This window comes from Cervus canadensis, chromosome X (assembly GCF_019320065.1).
Source record: "Cervus canadensis isolate Bull #8, Minnesota chromosome X, ASM1932006v1, whole genome shotgun sequence".
In the NCBI taxonomy this organism is placed as follows: domain Eukaryota; kingdom Metazoa; phylum Chordata; class Mammalia; order Artiodactyla; family Cervidae; genus Cervus; species Cervus canadensis.
In genome coordinates this window covers 53,276,223-53,291,641 of record NC_057419.1, presented here as the reverse complement: position 1 = coordinate 53,291,641, position 15,419 = coordinate 53,276,223, and the positions used below count along the sequence as shown (strand labels likewise).

Genomic DNA, 15,419 nt, shown 5'->3' with positions numbered 1-15,419 from the left:
TGTTGTTGATGTTTTCTGCTTTTATGGCGGTTTATATATTGAGGTGCTCCTATGTTGGGTGCATATTTATTTACAATTGTTGTGTCTTCTTCTTGGAATAATCCATTGATCATGATGTGGTGTCCTTGAATCTTGCAACAGTCTTTAAAGTCTATTTTGTCTGATGTGAGTATTGCTACTCCAGGTTTCTTTAGATTTCCATTTGCATTGAATATCTTCTTCCATCCCTTCACTTTCAGTCTGTATGTGTACCTAGATTTGAAAATGGGTCTCTTGCAGACAGTATTATGTGTGCTGGGCTGTGCTTTGTCACTCAGTCGTGTCTGCCTCTTTGTGACCCCACTGACTGCACCCCACCAGGCTCCTCTGTCTGTGGGGATTCTCCAGGTAAGAACACTGAAGTGGCTTGCCATGCCCTCTTCCAGGTGACCTTCCCAACCCAGGGATTGAATCCAGGTCTCCTGCATTGCAGGCAGATTTTTCACAGACTGAGCCACCAGGGAAGCCCAAGAATACTGTAATGGGTAGCCTATCCCTTCTCCAGGGGATCTTCCCAATGCAGAAATCAAACTGGGGTCTCATGCATTATAGGCAGATCCTTTACGAGCTGAGCTACCAGGGAAGCCCAGACAGTATTATACATGGGTTTTCCTTTTTTTTTTTTTAATCGTTATCTCTTTTTTTTTAGGATGCAGCATTTCATCCATTTACATTTAAGTTAATTACTGACATGTGTGTCCTTATTGCCATTTTAAAAATTGTTTTGGGTTTGTTTTAAAGGTGTTTGTTCTAAACTTCCTTTTGTGACTTGATGACTATCTTTAGTGTTGTGTTTGGATCCCTTTTTTCTGTGTCTATATGAATTGTAGATGTTTGGTTATCATGAGTTTTTTTTGTTCTAGCTGTCTATACACACACAACATACATACGTATAAAGATATATATGTGTGTCTCCAAGGTGGTTCAGTGCTAAAGAATCCCCCTGCCAATGCAGGAGATGCAGAAGATTTTGGTTTGATTCCTGGGTTGGGAAGATCCCTTGGAAGAAGAAATGGAAACCACTCCAGTATCATTGTTTGGAAAAATTCCATGGGCAGAGGAGCCTGGAGAGCTATAGTCCATGGAGTTGCAGAGTCAGACATGCCTGAGTAAAAGAGTATATATATACATGTATATATACTTGTTTAACTTTACTAGTCTCTGAATTTCAAATGCATTTTCAATATCCTGCATTTGTACTCCCATTCTCTCATAACTGCTGGTTTTGATATCATGTTTGTGTGTGGATAAGTTCCCATATTTACTGTGCCTTTGTCTTTCCTGGTGAGCTTTCCCATTCATAATTTTCTTGAATGTAGTCATGGCCTTTTTGTTTCTGCCTAGAGCTGTTACATTAGTCGTTGTTGTAAAGCTGGTGTGGTCCTGTTGAATTCTCTGAGCCTTTGCGTGTCTTTTCATTCCATGTTGAATCCGAAAGAAGAGCCTTGCTTGGTAGAGTATTTTTGCTGTAGGTAATTGATGCTGGAGACCACCCAAGAAGCATATGCCATTACTGCCCTCATTTCATGCCTCTCTGACCTGTGGCACACAGAGGGAGAGTCAGCTCTCCAGGTTCTCAGGGTTCCTCAGAGAGTGTCCCTATGTTCAGGTCTCAAATCTGTCAGATTGTACTTTGCACACTGGCTTGCAGGATACATTCCCCTCCCCAGTGGAAGAGTGAAATAAAATGCTCACTGGGATTGAGGGTGAAACAGCCTGCAATGCTGCGAAAGATTGACGGCAGGAGAAGGGGATGACAGAGGACAAGATGGTTGGATGGCATCACTGACTCAATGGACATGAGTTTGAGCAAGCTCCGGCAGATGGTGAAGGACAGGGAAGCCTCCTGACGTGCTGCATGCAGTCCATGGGGTCACAAAGAGTCGGGCACGACCGACGGCCTGAAAAACAACAATAACATATTTATTACAATGAGATACTAAATGAAAGGGGGTGGGAAGGGAAACTAGATAGAAAACGACTCATCCACTCTATCAAGATTATGACATGATAACACATTTAGAATGCAAAGCACCTGGAAGTAATCAGCTGTTACATAGTACAAGTTCCTCAGCTCACTGCAAGGTGAGTCAGGAAGGGACTTCAATCCAGAGTCAACTGACAGAGAAGAGGGCAGGGTAGTCTCTCAAAATAACCATCTTGTGGGGCCAGGTTGGACAGGACCCGGACATCACGGATCAGGTCCCTCAGTGGAGAGTTCCAAACGGTTTCAGGGAGAAATCTCCCAGCGGACGCCAGCTGGGAGACTGGCACTGACATCACTGCTCCCCGGGGCAGGCCCAGAACCAGCCCTCAGCAACTCCACAGCTTCCTGGACGCCCTGACTTCTTGCCCGCCTCGCTGTGGTTCTGTGGGCGGGTCGAGCGGAACTCGCGCGGTCCAGGGGTGGTTTGCCCGGGCCTCTTCGAGAGGTTCCCTTTCTTTCTCTGGTCCTCAGGGCCATCCCCCATAAGTTTCCCATCTTTGTTGTCCAGTCCTTTGCCCGCAAAATGAGCAGGAAGGATCGATTTTCTTCCCGGCTTGCTGGCATTTTGGTTTCTGTGGTCTGCAGGGGGCAGTGTTGCTCCGCGGAGTCGCTGCCCGTTTCTCCCCCGCCCGTCGGGGTTGAAAAAACGCTTTAAAGCCTTTTGCGGTAATAAGCGATGGGTTTTTTTTTTCGGCGCTTGCACCAGTTGGCTGCTTTGATGTGCTGGGGAAAATGCTGAGATACATATTAAGCAAACTGAAAAGTTAACAACAAAGAGAAAATATTAAGCAGGTCAAGGGAAAAGTAGCAAATAACATAAGAGGGCATCCCCATAAGATTATCAGCTGATTTCTCAGCAGAAACGTTGCAGGCCAGAAGGGAGTGGCATGATATATTTAAAGTGGAGAAAGGGAAAAACCTACCGCCAAAAATACTCTACCAAGCAAGGCTCTTCTTTCAGATTCAACAGAGGAATCAAAAGACAAGCAAATACTCAGAGAATGCAACAGGACCACACCAGCTTTACAACAAAGACTAATGTAACAGTTCTAGGCAGAAACAAAAAGAAAGATCAATGGAACACAATAGGAAGCCCAGAGGTAAACCCATGCACCTATGTGGCACCTCATCTATACCCAAGGAGGTAAGAATATACAATGCAGAAAAGACAGCATCTTCAATAAGTGGTGCTGTGATAATTAGACAGTAACATGTAAAAGAATGAAATTAGAATACTTACTATCACCACGGGGTGGTGGGGGACTCAAAATGAATTAAAGACCAAATGTAAGGCCAGATACTATAAAACTCTTATAGGAAAACATCAAGAGAACACTCTAAAAAAATTTTAGCAATATCCTCTTTCCATTAATGGAAGTTAAATAAAAAATAAAGAAATGGGACCTCATTATACTTACAGTATTTCACACAGCAAGTTTAGTTCAGTTCAGTTGCTTAGTGGAGTCTGACTTTTACACAGCAAAACAAACTATAAACAAGGTGAAAAGACAACCCTCAGAATGGCAGAAAACAATTGCAAATAACGCAACTGAAAAAGAATTAATCTCAAAAATATACAGGCATTTCATGCAGCTCAATATCAGAAATATAAAGAACCCAATCAAGAAATGGGCAGAAGACCTAAAACAGACATTTTTCCAAAGAAGACATACAGATGGCCAACAAATACAAGAAAAGATGTGCAATATTGCTCTTTATTAGTGAAATGCAATTCAAAAATACAACGAGCTATCATTTGTCAGAATGGCCACCATCAACAAATCTGCAAAACATAAATGCAAAGAGTATGTGGAGAAAAGGGAATCCTCTTGCACTATTGGTGGGAATGTAAATTGGTACATACACTATGGAGAATGGTATGGAGATTCCTAAAGAAACTAGGAGTAAAACTACCACATGAAACAGCAATCCCTTGACTGAGCTTATACTCTAAGAAAATCTCAATTCAAAAAGATACATGTACTTTTTGTACCGTTCATTGCAGCGCCATTTATAATACCTAAGGCAAGGAAGGAACCTAGATGTCCACCCACAGATGAATGGATGAAGAAGCTTGGTACATATGTGCAACGGAATACTACTCAGCCAAAGAAAGGAAAACTTTTGAGTCAGATCTAATGAGGTGGATGTACCCAGAGCCTATTATACAGAGTGAAGTAAGTAAGAAAGAGAATAACAAATATTGTATATTAATGCATATATATGGGATCTAAAACAACCATACTGATAAACCTATTTGCAAGGCAACAATAGAGACACAGACTTAAAGAACAGACTTGGGGACTCAGTGGAGGAAGAAGTGGGTGCAGGAAGAACTAACATAAAACTGTAAAGCAACTATCCTAAAACTTTATGTCAGATTTGCATCTGTTTTTCCCATTGGGATTCCTTTTATATCTATTTCTTCCCTCTTCAATGGCTAGGACTTTCAAAATTACGTTTAATAAAAGTGGCAAATGTGGTTATGTTGTCTTGTTCCTCCTTTTAGAGGAAGTGCCTTCATTTTTTCACCATTGAGAATGTTTGCTGTGAACTTGCCATATATGTCCATTAGTAGGTTGAGGTATGTTCCCTCCATGCCCACTTTCTGGACAGTTTTAATCATAAATGGGTGTTGAGTTTTGTCAAAATCTTTTTCTGCATCTATTGAGATGATTACATGGTTTTTATTCTTCAATGTCTTAATGTAGTGTGCCCACTGATTGATTTGTGTATATTAAAGAGCCCTCGCTTTCCTGGGATAAATCTGTTTATCAGGGTGTATGATCCTATCAATATATCACAGTATTTGTTAGCTAGTATTTTATTGAAATTTTTTTTAGCTCCACGTTCATCAGTGAAATTAGCCTGTAGTTTGTTTTTGTCGTTTTTGTTGTATTTTTGTCCTGTTTATGTATCAGGGTGATGGTGGCTTCATAAAAGGAGTGTGGGACTGTTTTTTCCTTCTGCAGTTTTTTTGGAATAATTTCAGAAGTAAAAGTGATCTCTAAACAATAGAATTCTCCTGTGATGGTACCTATTCATGGACTTTTGTTTGTGGGAGTTTTTTTTTCTTCACAAATAAATAACACGTATTTATTAGAGAATTATCTAGTTTACTTTCAATATACTAACATTAAAAGAAAAGAGAAATAGAAAGAGTAGACCCACCAAATTGGGTTTTGACCAATATCCAGATTTAAAGTCATGTGTCACAGCGCATCTGGGGAACCAATTTGGAAAGGGTCCCAGGCAGCATTTCCTCTCCATGGGTGAGACTTCGAAGATTGCAGTTCTGGGATCCCACTTACAATCCCAGGAAGGGTGCAAACTGATACCTTCATCAATCTGTGATCAAATTGCAAGACTGGTTTTATGTTAATCTTGTTTGTTTTGCCTTGTAAAAAACTCAGAATGTTGCTAAGCCTGGGACTTGGCTGGCCAGGCCCCCTCCAGGGTCTCAACAATCTCAAGATTTCTCTGTTGGGAGACTATTTTTGTTGTTGTTGTTGTTGGGAGACTTTAAATCAGTTTTAATCTCAGTACTTGTGATTAGTCTGTTCTTTTTTTACCTATTTACTCCTAGTTCAATCTCAGGCGATTGTAGCTCTCTATGTATGTGTCCATTTCTTCCAGGTTGTCCATTTTATTAGCATATAGTTCCTTGTAGTAGTCTTTTAAAATCCTTTGTATTTCTATGGTGTCCATTGTAGCTTCTTTTTCATTTCTGATTTTATTGATTTGAGTCCTCTGCTTTTGTCTCTTGATGACTCTAGCTAATGTTTTATCAATTTTGTTTATCTTTACAAAGAACCAGCTTTTAGTTCCACTGATATTTTTCCTATCTTTTTTTGTCTCTATTTTATTTCTGCTCTGAGTTTTACGATTTCTTTTGTTCAACTAAACAGGGGTGTTGTTTGTTCTTCCTCTAGCTACTTTAGGGGTAAGGTTGTTTATTTGAGATTTTCTTGTTTCCTGAGGTAAGATTTTATTTCTATAAACTTCCCTCTTAGAACTGCTTTTGCTGCATCCCATAAGTTTTGGATTGTCATGTTTTCATTTTCATTTGTTTCTAGGTATTTTTTCATTTCCCCTTTGACTTCTTCAATGATCCATTGGTTGCTTAGTAGCATATTGTTTATTCTCCTCATATTTGTAATTTTTTTTTGCAGTTTTTTCTTATAGTTTATTTCTAAGCCCACAGCATTGTGATCAGAAAAGACTATTGATATGATTTCAATTTTCTTAAATTTATGTGGCTTGATTTGTGACTCAAGATATGATCTATAAAGAATGTTCTATGTGCACATGAGAAGAAAGTGTATTCTGCTGCTTTTGGATGGAATGGCCTAGAAATAGCAATTAAGTACATCTGGTGTAATGTGTCATTTAGGGGCTGTGCTTCCTTCTTCATTTTCTGTCTGGATGAGCTCTTCGTGGATGAAAGTGGAGTGCTAAAGTCCCCCACTATTATTGTGTTGTTGATGTTTTCTGCTTTTATGGCGGTTTATATATTGAGGTGCTCCTATGTTGGGTGCATATTTATTTACAATTGTTGTGTCTTCTTCTTGGAATAATCCATTGATCATGATGTGGTGTCCTTGAATCTTGCAACAGTCTTTAAGGTCTATTTTGTCTGATGTGAGTATTGCTACTCCAGGTTTCTTTAGATTTCCATTTGCATTGAATATCTTCTTCCATCCCTTCACTTTCAGTCTGTATGTGTACCTAGATTTGAAAATGGGTCTCTTGCAGACAGTATTATGTGTGCTGGGCTGTGCTTTGTCACTCAGTCGTGTCTGCCTCTTTGTGACCCCATTGACTGCACCCCACCAGGCTCCTCTGTCTGTGGGGATTCTCCAGGTAAGAACACTGAAGTGGCTTGCCATGCCCTCTTCCAGGTGACCTTCCCAACCCAGGGATTGAATCCAGGTCTCCTGCATTGCAGGCAGATTTTTCACAGACTGAGCCACCAGGGAAGCCCAAGAATACTGTAATGGGTAGCCTATCCCTTCTCCAGGGGATCTTCCCAGTGCAGAAATCAAACAGGGGTCTCATGCATTATAGGCAGATCCTTTACGAGCTGAGCTACCAGGGAAGCCCAGACAGTATTATACATGGGTCTTCATTTTTTAAAAATCTGTTATCTTTTTCTTTTCTTTTCTTTTTTAGGATGCAGCATTTCATCCATTTACATTTAACTTAATTATTGACAGGTGTGTTCTTATTGCCATTTTAAAAATTGTTTTGGGTTTGTTTTAAAGGTATTTTTTCTAAACTTCCTTTTGTAACTTGATGACTATCTTTAGTGTTGTGTTTGGATCCCTTTCTTGTGTCTATATCTGTTGTAGAAGTTTGGTTATCATGAGTTTTTTTGTTCTATACACTGTCTATACACAAACCACATACACAGGTACACACACACACACACACACACACACACACACACACACACACACACACACACACACACACACACACACATGTCTCCAAGCTGGTAGAGTGCTAAAGAATCCCTCTGCCAATGCAGGAGATGCAGAAGATTTTGGTTGGATTCCTGGGTTGGGAAGATCCCCTGGAGGAGGAAATGGAAACCACTCCAGTATTATATTTGGAAAAATTCCATGGACAGAGGAGCCTGGAGAGCTATAGTCCATGCAGTTGTAAAGAGTCAGACATGCCTGAGTAAAAGAGTATATATATATATATGTATATATACTTGTTTAACTTTACTAGTCTCTGAATTTCAAATGCATTTTCAATATCCTGCATGTGTACTCCCATCCTCTCATAACTGCTGGTTTTGATATCATGTTTGTGTGTGGATGAGTTCCCATGTTTACTGTGCCTTTGTCTTTACTGGTGAGCTTTCCCATTCATAATTTTCTTGAATGTAGTCATGGCCTTTTTGTTTCTGCCTAGAGCTGTTACATTAGTCTTTGTTGTAAAGCTGGTGTGGTCCTGTTGCATTCTCTGAGCCTTTCCTTGTCTTTTGATTCCTCTGTTGAATCTGAAAGAAGAGCCTTGCTTGGTAGAGTATTTTTGGCGGTAGGTTTTTCCCTTTCTCCACTTTAAATATATCATGCCACTCCCTTCTGGCCTGCAGCGTTTCTGCTGAGAAATCAGCTGATAATCTTATGGGGATGCCCTCTTATGTTATTTGCTACTTTTCCCTTGAACTGCTTAATATTTTCTCTTTGTTGTTAACTTTTCAGTTTGCTTAATATGTATCTCAGCATTTTCCCCAGCACATCAAAGCAGCCAACCGGCGCAAGCGCAGAAAAAAACCCGTCGCTTATTACCGCAAAAGGCTTTAAAGAGTTTTTTCAACGCCGACGGGCGGGGGAGACATGGGCAAGCGGCTCCGCGGAGCAACACTGCCCCCTGCAGACCACAGAAACCAAAATGCCAGCAAGCCGGGAAGAAAATCGATCCTTCCTGCTCGTTTTGCGGGCAGAGGACTGGACAACAAAGATGGGAAACTTATGGGGGATGGCCCTGAGGACCAGAGAAAGAAAGGGAACCTCTCGAAGAGGCCCGGGCAAACCACCCCTGGACCGCGCGAGTTCCGCTCGACCCGCCCACAGAACCACAGCGAGGCGGGCAAGAAGTCAGGGCGTCCAGGAAGCTGTGGAGTTGCTGAGGGCTGGTTCTGGGCCTGCCCCGGGGAGCAGTGATGTCAGTGTCAGTCTCCCAGCTTGCGTCCGCTGGCTGATTTCTCCCCGAAACCGTTTGGAACTCTCCACTGAGGGATCTGATCCGTGATGTCCGGGTCCTGTCCAACCTGGCCCCAACAAGATGGTTATTTTGAGTCACTACCCTGCCCTCTTCTCTGTCAGTCGACTCTGGATTGAAATCCCTTCCTGACTCACCTTGCAGTGAGCTGAGGAACTTGTACTATGTAACAGCTGATTACTTCCAGGTGCTTTGCATTCTAAATGTGTTATCATGTCATAATCTTGATAGAGTGGATGAGTCGTTTTCTATCTAGTTTCCCTTCCCACCCCCTTTCATTTAATATCTCATTGTAATAAATATGTTATTGTTGTTTTTCAGGCCGTCGGTCGTGCCCGACTCTTTGTGACCCCATGGACTGCATGCAGCACGTCAGGAGGCTTCCCTGTCCTTCACCATCTGCCGGAGCTTGCTCAAACTCATGTCCATTGAGTCAGTGATGCCATCCAACCATCTTGTCCTCTGTCATCCCCTTCTCCTCCTGCCTTCAATCTTTCGCAGCATTGCAGGCTGTTTTACCCTCAATCCCAGTGAGCATTTTATTTCACTCTTCCACTGGGGAGGGGAATGTATCCTGCAAGCCAGTGTGCAAACTACAGTCTGACATATTTGAGACCTGAATATAGGGACACTCTCTGAGGAACCCTGAGAACCTGGAGAGCTGACTCTCCCTCTGTGTGCCACAGGTCAGAGAGGCATGAAATGAGGGCAGTAATGGCATCTGCTTCTTGGGTGGTGTCCAGCATCAATTACCAAGCAGGATCTTAGCTTGCCACTTGTCCCTGTCATGTTATTACTGTAGGTGGCTCAGATGGTAAGGAGTCAGCCTGCAGTGCAGGATAGCCAGGTTCAATCGCTGGGTTGGGAAGATCCTCCGGAGAAGGAAATGGCAACCCACTCCATTATTCTTGCCTGGAGAATCCCATGGGCAGAGGAGCCTGGAAGGCTACAGTCCAAGGGGGTCTTAAAGAATCAGACACGTCTGAGCCACTTTCACTTCCACTTGGCGGAATGATTTTCAAGTCAAAACTCACTGTCATAATAAAGTTCTCTTTAAACACACAGGAATTCCTCAACGATCGGAAGCAAGAGAAGGGTGACCACTCCGTCCTCTATTATTCAATGTATCACCTTATATTCTTTTATTGTAATTTTACGTGTCAATATGTCCGGTGAAAGTTCTCAAAACGGGGTCTCTGAAGGGCTCAGATGCAGTTTGAATCAGCCAACTGGCACAAGCGGAGGAAAAACAACAACAACAAAATACCAGCCGCTTCTTATGGCAAAAGGCTTTCTGTCACTTTATGAAAGCGCGAAGGGCTGAGGAAAAGCCGGCCCGGCGACACTGTGGAGCAACGCTGCCACCTGCAGGCCACAGAAACCAAAACGCCGCAAGCCCGGAAGAAAATTCATCGTTCCTGCTGGTTTTCGCGCAGAGGACTGGACAGCGGGGATGCGAAAGTTAAGGGAGGTGCCCGTAAGGACGAGAGAAAGGAAGGGAATCTCCCGAAGGGGTCCGGCCAAACCACCCCTGGACTGCGAGCCGTCCGCGGAACCGTAGCAACAGGGGCAGGAAGTCAGGGTGTCCGGGAAGCTCCGGAGCTTGGCGGGCGGGGCTGCCCTCCGATTGGCTGGCTCTGGGCCTGCGCGCAGCCGCCCAGTGAGGCCCGTGCCAGTCTCCCGGCCCTGGTCGGCTGGGAGTTTTCTCCGGGACCCTGTTTGGAAGTCTCCACTGAAGAACCTGACCGGTGACGTCCGGGTCCTGTCGCCCACTGCCGAAGCCCCCCACGTGCGGGAACGGTGCAAGTCCCCTGTCCGTTCTCCCTCCCACCCCCGGCCTGTGAACGCGTCCCTCCCGTGGTACACTCACTCTTCTCTCAGCCCTCACTCTTCTGATCCGTCCTCAGTGCCCACGAGGCTCACCCGGTCACCCCGGAGACTCTCCGTCCTTAGCGATGCTCCCTTCCTCCCCACCCGAGCATCCCTCTGCCCACGGTCCCGCCCCGGGCATCAGGAAAGACCGCGCCCCTCGTGGTGTCCTGCTTCTAGCATTCCTCCCTGTCATCACCCTCAACGTGACGTCCTGTCCTGCAGCTCCTTCGCACTAGTGCCAGTGCACTGATACCACAACCTCCTGGAGACCTCCAGCTCACCGACCACGCATCCTTTCACACCATGCGCCAGGCCCCTCCTCGATCGGCTTAGCCAGGGCTGGAAGCTGTCCCTCGCAAACACGCCTCTCCCCCACAAACACACCTCTTGTGCTCCTTGCACCCTCCTGACTACCCACTCCCTGCCTGTGTCTGAGCACCTGAGCATCGAGGAGAAAACTTTACAACTTTATAGAAGTGTTTTTTCTTAAATCCGCGGCCGGAGTAGACCGCTGTTCAGTTTCACGGTCACCTAGCTACACTCCTACACTACACACTAGTAACCTTCCTCCACGCTAATGACCCCCCGTGGGATTTCTCAAGTTTCCCAGTCCCCATCTGCATGTTGCTGGCCTGGCACTCTGCTGCCCCTCTGCACGCCTGCTCCTGACTGCACCCAGCCCCTCACCTCGGCCTGGGATCCCACGCCTTGCACCTTCTCAGGGACGTTGCACCTGCAGTTATCATTCCTCTCTCCTCAACCAGCACCTGCTCCCTCTACATCGGAGCGTTCCACAGCACAGGGGGAAACCCACCGTCTTCCACCACCCTATTCTGCAGCTACTGGCACATCACCGGTTGGCCTTCAAAGCAAAACTGCTTCAAATTCTGCTGAGATAGTCCCTCCTCAGCCCCCTTCCGTGGAGCTTTTGTCCCAGTCACTTCACTGTAACTGCTCTCGTCATGGCCATCATTAATATCCATTCTTCCTGATCCCACAGACACTCTTCAGTGCCCATCTTAGCCAACATCTCAGGCACCGTTGGCATATTTGACTCTTGTGTTCTTTAGCCCTCTGTTTTTTAATATTTCAGGGGCGAGGGGCTTATGTGACAACAGCGTCTCCTAGATGTGCTCGACAAGGTACACATTCTACACTATGCCCCCTTTGACCTGGATAGTGTATGGGAAGTCTTGGGTCAAATGAAAGACAAGCCAAAGAAAAGAGCATCCCAGTCACAGCGGGGGAAACGGCCCACAGAGGCAGTGGCGGGCAGAGGTGAGAGAGCTCAGACAAGGGAGGTGTGACAAGAAGTGAAGAGGAAGACCAGGGAAAGGAGGATTCCACCCCATTCACACTTGGGACTCACAGGGCGCACACTGCGCAATGACCCAATGTTGTCTTTGGGCAGAAGGGTGGCTGTCGTTTAGGAATTTCATTTCTGGAGCTGATCTTGGTTCCTGCTGCGGTGCAGGTGAGATCCAAGGGAGGGCTCTGCATCACCCGAGGGAGAAATGTGGAAAGGGACTGAATCCAGACGAAGCCTAAGCAGGCAATGGGCTAGGGGACCTTGCGACTGAGGCTGAGGAGTGGACGTCCCTGCCCGGGGACGGGCTGGTCGATCAGACCCAGATTCAGAGGGGTCTGCAGATGCCAGGGTGGGGGGGCTGAGGCTCAGTCAGCCAGGGAGGACCGGGCCCACAGCAAGAGGAGGGAGACAAAAATGCAAGTTTCACCACCCCCACCCACGGGCGGTGCAGGTCAGCATCACCAGGTGGAGCCAGGAGAGGACAGCAGACGCTGCAAGCACACAGCCCACTACTTCCAATACGCTGCTTCCTTTCAAGCCATGCTTCTTGAGAGCATAGACACCAGGAACATCCTTATCTGGTTACCTCTCCATTGCTCCTCCATGCGCCCATCCACAGAACATCCCCTTGCTCACGTCTCCCAAGAGCTCCGCGGGCCAAACCACAGTACCCAGTGCTGTACTGGCCACAGACACATTCCGTTTTCAAAACCACTTTCCTTGGTCAGAGTCTGTGACAGCAGCCCACTCTGGCTTCCCCTTACCTCTCAGTCCATTACTTCTAAGTCTCCTTGTCTGTCCATTTACTTTGATCCCCTCCTATATCTTGGGCTCTGTTTCCCTCTGGTTTCCAGCCTCTGCCCTGTGCTCTTCCACTCCATACATGATCCTTGGGTGACCACGTCAGCCCCTAGAGCTTTTACCCATCTGACTTGTTTTCATCCGTATCCCCCTGAATGCTGATGGCTTTTGCTATCACTAAATCTACCTAGGACTTCTCAGCTGGGCCCCAGATTCCCCACACGCCGAGATGTATAGGCCATCTGCACTCAGATGTCCCATAAGCCCTGCAGGCCTGTTAGTAGCCCCAGACCAACATTCCCTGTCTCATGGATGGGCACGGCCATCCACCCAGTTCCTTAAACCACAATCCTGGGCATGCTGCTGGGTGTGATCTTCACTGTGCCATGACTCCCCTGGAGCTGCTCTGGAAAAGGCTGACCCGAGATATTCCTGTTGCCACAGGTGGGGATCTGTTCCTCTCAGAGGCCCTGTTCCTGCAGACACGCTCTGAAGGTGTCCTGAGCACGGGCCATCACCCTCTTTTGGATCTCTCAGAGAACCCGGGCGCTGTAATGCACCTGAGAGGTTGAAAGCCCTGTCTTTAACAAGACGATGAGTCAGGACACAGCAGTGCAAGCCCATCACCGGGGAATGTGCCAAAGAATATCCGGAAGAGATCCCTAAAGAACGTTTAGGGAGGTGGGTCTTCATGGGTGTGCACCAAACAAGGGATTGCTTATCTGTATTTTTCCCAATAAGCATCCTGTTCTGATTTGGTCTTCATCCGAGCATGGGAGTTAATTTGATAACACAGGAAGCAGTTTAGAATGGCAACTGAGCACAGGCAGCAGATACGCTGACAGCCGATCCTTCCACATCAACATCAACAGCTACAATTCTCAGCCATCTTTAATGTTTGAAGCACTATTCTGATCTGTCGAATGAAGTTATCTCCACACTGTTTTAGAAATGTATTCGACTAACTAGGCCCAAGGGATCCTGACAAGAACTAAAACATACTGAGTTTCACTAACAACAGCAGGGATTTAACTGTAAAACTTTGGATTCAGGAACACGCAGCAGAGCAAGCACAAGGTCAGTTTTCAAACTAGTATTAATTTGGGCAAGTTGTCCCTTTCCTCAGCCTAAGATATCTGTCAAGCACAGTGGGCCATGATGAAAACCTGCTTTCGCTGTAGAGAGGAGTCGCAAATTTTCCATCTTTGATTTCCTCCTGTAAGAATGGGTTCTGTTTCCACAGCTGCAAGCTTGGCTTTCAGAAGAGAACTTTTTCAGATAATGCTCATGCCAGGGCCACATTCCAGATCTACTACTTCAGACTCTCTGGGGATGTCCTGCCAGCATCTTCTAAAGCCCCTCCAGGGGAGATTTGATGCACAGTTGAGGTTGAGAAGCACAGTTCCATGATGCTTCATCCGTCCTGGTTTTAAATAGAATCCTGAACTGAAGAGCCATGTTTGCTACTAAAGACGTGTTGGTCCTTTATTGGACCGGAACCTGGTGGTCCAGAGTCGACGATGAGAGAGTGAAAGAAGGAAAGAGGCTAATATTCCCTGGCTTATGCAGCCGTCTTTCGCGCTAAAGGGAATCAGCCAAAGATAGAGAGAGGGGGAGGGAGAGAGAGAGAGAGAGAGAAAGACACGAGGACCCAAGCTCTGATGGAGCAAAGGTGTTTTAATTAGCATGGTGTGGGCATATATACTGTCTTGCTGCTGCTGCTGCTGCAAAGTCGCTTCAGTTGTGTTCAACTCTGTGCAACCCCATAGACGGCAGCCCACCAGGCTCCCCCGTCCCTGGGATTCTCCAGGCAAGAACACTGGAGTGGGTTGCCATTTCCTTCTCCAATGCATGAAAGTGAAAAGTGAAATTGAAGTTGCTTAGTCGTGTTTGACTCTTAGTGACCCCATGGACTGCAGCCTACCAGGCTCCTCCATCCATGGGATTTTCAGGCAAGAGTGCTGAAGTGGGGTGCCATTGCCTTCTGCATATACTGTCTTACAAGGTAGTTATTCTCAGCAAAGATAAAGATTAAAATTCCAGATTGACAAAACACAAGAGGATCCCTATTAGAGAGAGAAGAGGGTACTTATCACCATAATGAGAAACTAACAAAGGAAATGCCTGGATTCCTCAGGCCCTGGAAAGGCCTGCCAAGTAATAAGGACCAAAGGATTCCTGACAGATCCACAACAGCACACAGGAAGCCTCCTGTCAAATGCTTCCTGACAATTCCCCCTATTTTATTGTATTTGTAAAAAAAAAAAAAAAATCCTGACCAAATGAGTTTGGTTAGTATTAACCAACCTTATTTGGAGAAGGAAATGGCAACCCACTCCAGTGTTCTTGCCTGGAGAATCCCAGGGACGGTGGAGCCTGGTGGACTGCCGTCTATGGGGTCGCACAGAGTTGGATATGACTGAAGCGACTTAGCAGCAGCAGCAGCAGCAACCAACCTTATAGGAAGGCGATGATAAACAACAAATATAATTATCAAGACAATCACCAAAGTTACAGTTCCAGACCCGATGCTGTGGGTAATACTTTGAAACCATCCTCGTTGGTCTAGCCCAGACAATTGATCAGGGAGCTGTCCAGCTAAAGGTTTTCAAATTAGTGGAAGAGGGCAGACGTTTCGAAAAAGTTTCAAAGATTTCCTTTTGCAGTAACTGTACA

The 15,419-nt window shown here is 45.6% G+C and overlaps 1 protein-coding gene across 3 annotated transcripts in view; it reads left to right on the top strand.

The window, feature by feature from the left end:
• LOC122434999 (neurofilament medium polypeptide-like) overlaps nt 1-15,419 on the top strand; it is a 181,071-nt gene that overhangs the window by 37,029 nt on the left and 128,623 nt on the right. The window lies entirely within an intron of this gene.